The following is a 5,560-nucleotide window of genomic DNA, read 5'->3' as shown; positions in this document are numbered from 1 at the left end:
GGTGCTTCAAACCACATGACAAGTCATGGGGAGTGGTTCAAAGAGATAAAAAACCTTGAAAGACCAGGTTTTGTGGAAACAGGGGATGACACTGCTCATCAAATTGTCCTATTAGAGATGTGCCATTGTCTATGCAGGATGGCAAAGTGAGTACCTTGCAGATGTACTTCATGTTCTAAACATAACAAAGAATTTGGTTTTCATTGGCTAGATGATTGAGCAGGGTTTGCAGGTTTGGTTTAACCCTGATGGTTGTTATGTTGAAGACTTTAAAGACAAGTGCAGGTTGGTTGCAAAAGGCAACACAGAGTGGGCAAAATGTTTACATTGAATGTAAACATGCTTGAAGTGAGTGTTGTGATGTTTGCAAATGGTTCAGGAATTGTTGTAGACACAGACATTTGGCATAGAAGAATTGGACATGTGAACGTGCAAAGAATGAAGTCTATGCAGACAAAAGGAATTGTGACAGGGTTGCCAAAGTTTAAAGTTGAAGGTATGCAGAAAATATGTGAAGCATGCCAATTTGGAAAGCAAACAAAGCATGTATTTCTACGTGACAAAAATGTGAGCAGAAATGCACTAGATGTTGTGCATTCAGATGTATGGGCTCCTACAAAGACCATGTCTATGGGAGGCTGTAGGTATTATGTGACATTTATTGATAACCACACAAGGAAAGTGTGGGTATACTTTATGAAGGAGAAGAGTGAGGTGCTCACTTATTTTCAGAATTTCAGATTTATGGTTAAAAAGCAAACAGGGAAACATGTAAAATGCCTAAGATCAGATGGAGGGGGAGAGTACTTCTCCAATGAGTTCTTTGAATTTTTGAAGAAGAATGGTATTCGGAGACAGTTTACATGCAGATACACTCCGCAGCAAAATGCAGTTTGCTGAGTTGAAAAACAGGCACATTGTTGAGATTGCGCGAGCATTGATGGGAGAGAAGAACATTTCACATAACTATTGGGCTGAGGCTGTTTCCACAGTAGTTTACATCATGAACAAGACTCCAACGGTAGCCATACATGATGTAACTCCAGAGAGGAGAGGTTTACTGGCAAAAAACTTGATTTGTCTCATCTGAAAGTCTTTGGATGCATTGCATATGTGCATGTGCCAGATGAGTTGAGAATTGATCTAGATCCAAAAGCTGAAAAATGTGTGTTTATTGGGTATTCCTTTGAGCAAAAGGGGTACAGGTGTTATAACCCTGCTACACGTTGTCGTGCCATGGCACGTCTATGGTGTGAAACCATGCATATGAGGCCATTAAATGCAAATCCAGATGCATGGGATTAAGTGCCATGACTTGAGTCATTATATGATGTCTAAGTACATATGTTCATATTGTAAATGAGGTTCAATAAGACGAGTTGAGGCTGAGCCAGGTCTCGAAGCCTCTGTACATGAGTGTGGTGTGAATCATGGAGTTTTTATGCTTATGGTAGACCTAGTAGTAGGGAACACCCTTCTCAACATGTATGGGAAATGTGAGAGCATGTATGATGCAAGGATTGGTTTTGAAAGAATGACTTTTCAAGATATCGTGTCTTGGAAATGCTTTCTTGGGATGTCATCACATGGAATGCCATGATTTTTGCGTTTACTCAGAATGGATATAATGAGAACGCTTTGGATTTTTTTTTTCAACTGATGCTACTGGAAGGTTTGATGCCAGATGATATCACCTTTTGTGTGGGACCTTTTAATAATATGGGGCATAGTTTTATCAAGGTGGAGGGACACCGGCTTAAGGGAAATACTTTCCCCATTGTCATAGTAGATAGGCCTGATACACCCAGTTATGATGGGCTTACACCTCTTCATGTTGCTGGCAATCATGCGTCTGTGAAACTGGTGCAAAGCAAGCTGCAAAAGCTTGAAAGCCGTGAACGAAGCTCTAGAGCAGACTGGTCGGAAAGCAAACTCATTGGCCAAGGCGCTCTTGAATATTTTCAAAATGCTGCCACAGTAGCGGAGTTCAAAGGCCCAGAAATATTTGGTGTAGTGCGTATAGTGCAAGTAAGCATGGAGCTAGCACGTGTTGAGGCTAATTTTAGCAGATTGTCTAAAGGGCCTCATGGATGGTCCATCAATGAATATGGTGATTTAACACGAGGTGCTGCTAGTACTGGCAACATATACAGTAGTTCACTTGGCACAACTCTAAGTGAACCTGTAGGTGACCTTGGAGTTCTTGTCGTGAACGTTGCTGGTAAAGCAGAGTATTCCGGATTCGAGCCCATGCTGAAAGTAGCAAACTTACCTGGGAGAGCACTGGTGGTTTATGGAACAGAGGACAAGAGTAAACCTGGAATTGCAGCTGCTGTCATTGCACGGAGTGCAGGCGTGGGCGAAAATTACAAGAAGTTTACCTGTGATGGCACGGTGATTTGGGAGTCTACGAACAACGATTTTGTGAAGGTCTAGAATACAATGCTATATACAATGAGGCCCTCTACTTGGAGCACTTACAGTGAGATTTGATTACAGTACTGCAGCTGGAAACGTGTTCGAAGGTGGTGGCTTATGTGGCAGAAGTACGAAGGCGTTCTTTAAAAAAAATGGAATATCCGAATATTAAGCTGGAAAAAAGGAGGCGCAAGCGTATTTCAATTTTGGGAAATTCGAAATTTTAGTTGCAAAAGCAAAAGGAGCCGATTCTCTTGCGGGAAAGAAATGGGAAAAAAACCAGAAACGCAGAGAAGAAGGGGGGGATATGCAGAAATGAGGAGAATAAAAAAACCAGAGTGGGAATCTTGCAGAATATCTCGTTTTGTGAGGATTACTTCTGTTCAAGCCTTGTAGGGGTTTGAATTAGAGAGGAATTGAAACTCCATCCAGTGATACACTTTCTGAAAAATTCAAAAGAAGAAGTGATGCGCTGCTGAATTCATGCAAAGGATGATTGGCTGGCGACTCCGCTGCTTCAACCTCTTGTGAACTGAGTGAAGGACTTCATAGAAGCAAAGGTTGGTGCATACGTTGTGGCTATCGGTGGCTACTATTCAATTGATGGTTCTCATTCAAGCTCGGTCTTTAATGCAACACACATTATGGTGAGATAAGCTGCTGTATTGATGATCAAAACATGAAAGCAATCGCCCTATGAAGGAGAGGAAGATCAAGGAGACTCAAAATAAAGTGAGACTGATTTCCACATAAAAAAGGCATCTTGGTTTTTGCTAGTATATACTCTTTAATGATATGTTCCTGTAAAGTATAATCCTACTCCTTCTCACTAAAAGCACGACAACACAAGGAGGAGTCTTGGTATATGAAAATAGAAAGGTATAAAGAGTTTCTGGGACTTGGATTTTATTTTGTAAAAAAGCTACTTGGATGGATTTTGGATTTCTAGACATGGAGTTTCCTAAAAATCACATGAATATGTTGTACATATGCCATATGCCATCTTTTGCTTTGTGAGTTCTTGGATTCTAAAAGCAGGTTTTTATGAGATCAAGAGTCATCTTGAAATGGAGATGTTGACATTATGTGAAACATGTGATGTGAATGGTTACATGTATATGGGAATCTTTTGAAGATTGTGCTATGCCTACATGTGGTATGTTTGAGGTTTTTTGATAAAGAGTCAGGAGATCTATGCTTGGAACTGGTCATGCTCTTGACACACAATTAATGTGTAATCATCAAGCTGAATTTGGGGACGTATTGAAGTGAATTGGCACATGTACATGTCATCAAAAATGGAGATGTCTTATGCTCCTTGAAGAATTATATGTTTTGTTTCCTTGCTGGGATTCGAAGCTACTCTCACAGCCAGAAGTCTCGCACTTTCCCAGCGATACCGCCCACGTCACGAGACAGCTTTGGTGAACCCGACGTGAAACTGCTGGGGTGAGAGTGTGGTGAAATACATAGGGAAGCTATGGGGCTGAGAATCCTGAGGGTCAGGGGGTTCATTTTGATCCCGGGGTTATGCAAATGTTTCAGATGTTTACTATGTATATGCAACAGCAGCAAGCTGCTGAGAGGGGGCAAATTTCCACGACTAAAGCACTGCAGTCAATTGTGAAAAAGGTGGATCAATTTGATGGTAAGGACATTACAAAGTACCTGCGCAATTACACAAAGGAAATGGAGCTAAACAGGGTGACTGGGGACACGTGGTCAAAAGTTTGGATTAACTATAACTTGAACACCACTAATCCAAAATGAGCACTTTATAGCTCTTTAGCGCTTTCCAACGATAGGTCATATGATAGGGTTTTGAGAAACTTACAAACATGTTATCCATGTTCCCTTTTTTAAGTATTCAAAAATGGAAATTAGAAAATTCCCAAATTCACTAATATGGTGTTTATTAAGCTTCTACAAAGGGGGAGGCTTCTATTTATAGGAAAAAGTGAGCTTCTAACCAAGCAAACTCATTCTAGAATTTTCCAAATCAGTTTGGTCAATTGGGAAATTGGGAAATTCCCAAATTCACTAATATGGTGTTTATTAAGCTTCTACAAAGAGGGAGGCTTCTATTTATAGGAAAAAGTGAGCTTCTAACCAAGCAAACTCATTCTAGAATTTTCCAGATCAGTTTGGTCAATTTTTGACCATTTTTGGGTCAGTTTAGTTCACTTTTTGGATCCAGTTTTGAATTAGGAGAGAGGAGAGATGAAATATCTCATTGTTTGAGAATTTAAAACTCCACCACACATGTGAAATAGGCACCTCCTTCATGAGGGGGAATCCCCACTCTAAGGTGTCAAAAATTCTTTTTTTTAGTATTTCCTTTGGTCCTTAGTCCACTCTTCAACTTATTTGAGTATTTACTCATTTTTGGGGGGATTTTCTTTATTTCTTCAATTTACCTCCTCCCTACATTTGGATTAATCTTATTGTCCATACGAACCTTAATTTAAAATTTTTAAAAAATCTAGACCCTTAGGATATGCACCTTCTGAAATTCTTTTTGAACTTCGGTTTTGAGGAAATTTATTTTAATAAGATGAGATATTTTTTCATCCAAAAATATTTAAAAACTGAATCATCTCTCTCTAGAAGATTTTCTCTCTCTAGGCCAAAACAGGTAGAAACAAGATCTTTTTTTTTTCTGAAGAGGGATTTGATTACAAGGGAAGATACTGGACTTCTTGAGAGGCTGGGGAGGAATCTTACATTAAGGAAAACTCTGGCAACATCCACTACTACAGAGTATGTTTCTTTCACTGGAATTAGATGGGCAACTTTGGTTAGCGTGTCAACTACCACAAAAATGGAGTTGTAACCTGATTGCACTGAAGGTAATCCAGTGACAAAGTCCATACTGAAGCATTCCCACTTCATCTGTGGAATGTCTAGAGGCTGCAGTTTCTATGGCATCTTGACTCTCTCTGCCTTGACTCTTTGGCACATCAAGCATTTCCGCACATGATCAAGTACATCCTTTTTGAGTCCTGGCCAGAAGAAGCTTTTCTTCATAGACATATAGGTTTTTATAAACCGTGGATGTCCAGCTATCAGGCTATCATGGGCTTCTCTCAGAATTCTTCCCTTTATTCCCTCATCATTGGGGATACATAGTCGATTATTATAA

The 5,560-nt window shown here is 39.9% G+C and overlaps 1 pseudogene; it reads left to right on the top strand.

The window, feature by feature from the left end:
• The first annotated feature begins 612 nt into the window (after window positions 1–612).
• Window positions 613–2,466, top strand: LOC147642032 (copper chaperone for superoxide dismutase, chloroplastic/cytosolic-like; annotated as a pseudogene).
• The last annotated feature ends 3,094 nt before the right edge of the window (window positions 2,467–5,560 follow it).

This window comes from Cibotium barometz, chromosome 1 (assembly GCF_041138505.1).
Source record: "Cibotium barometz isolate CiBa-2024 chromosome 1, ASM4113850v1, whole genome shotgun sequence".
NCBI classification, from domain to species: Eukaryota; Viridiplantae; Streptophyta; class Polypodiopsida; order Cyatheales; family Cibotiaceae; genus Cibotium; species Cibotium barometz.
This window is presented reverse-complemented; position numbering and strand designations above follow the sequence as displayed.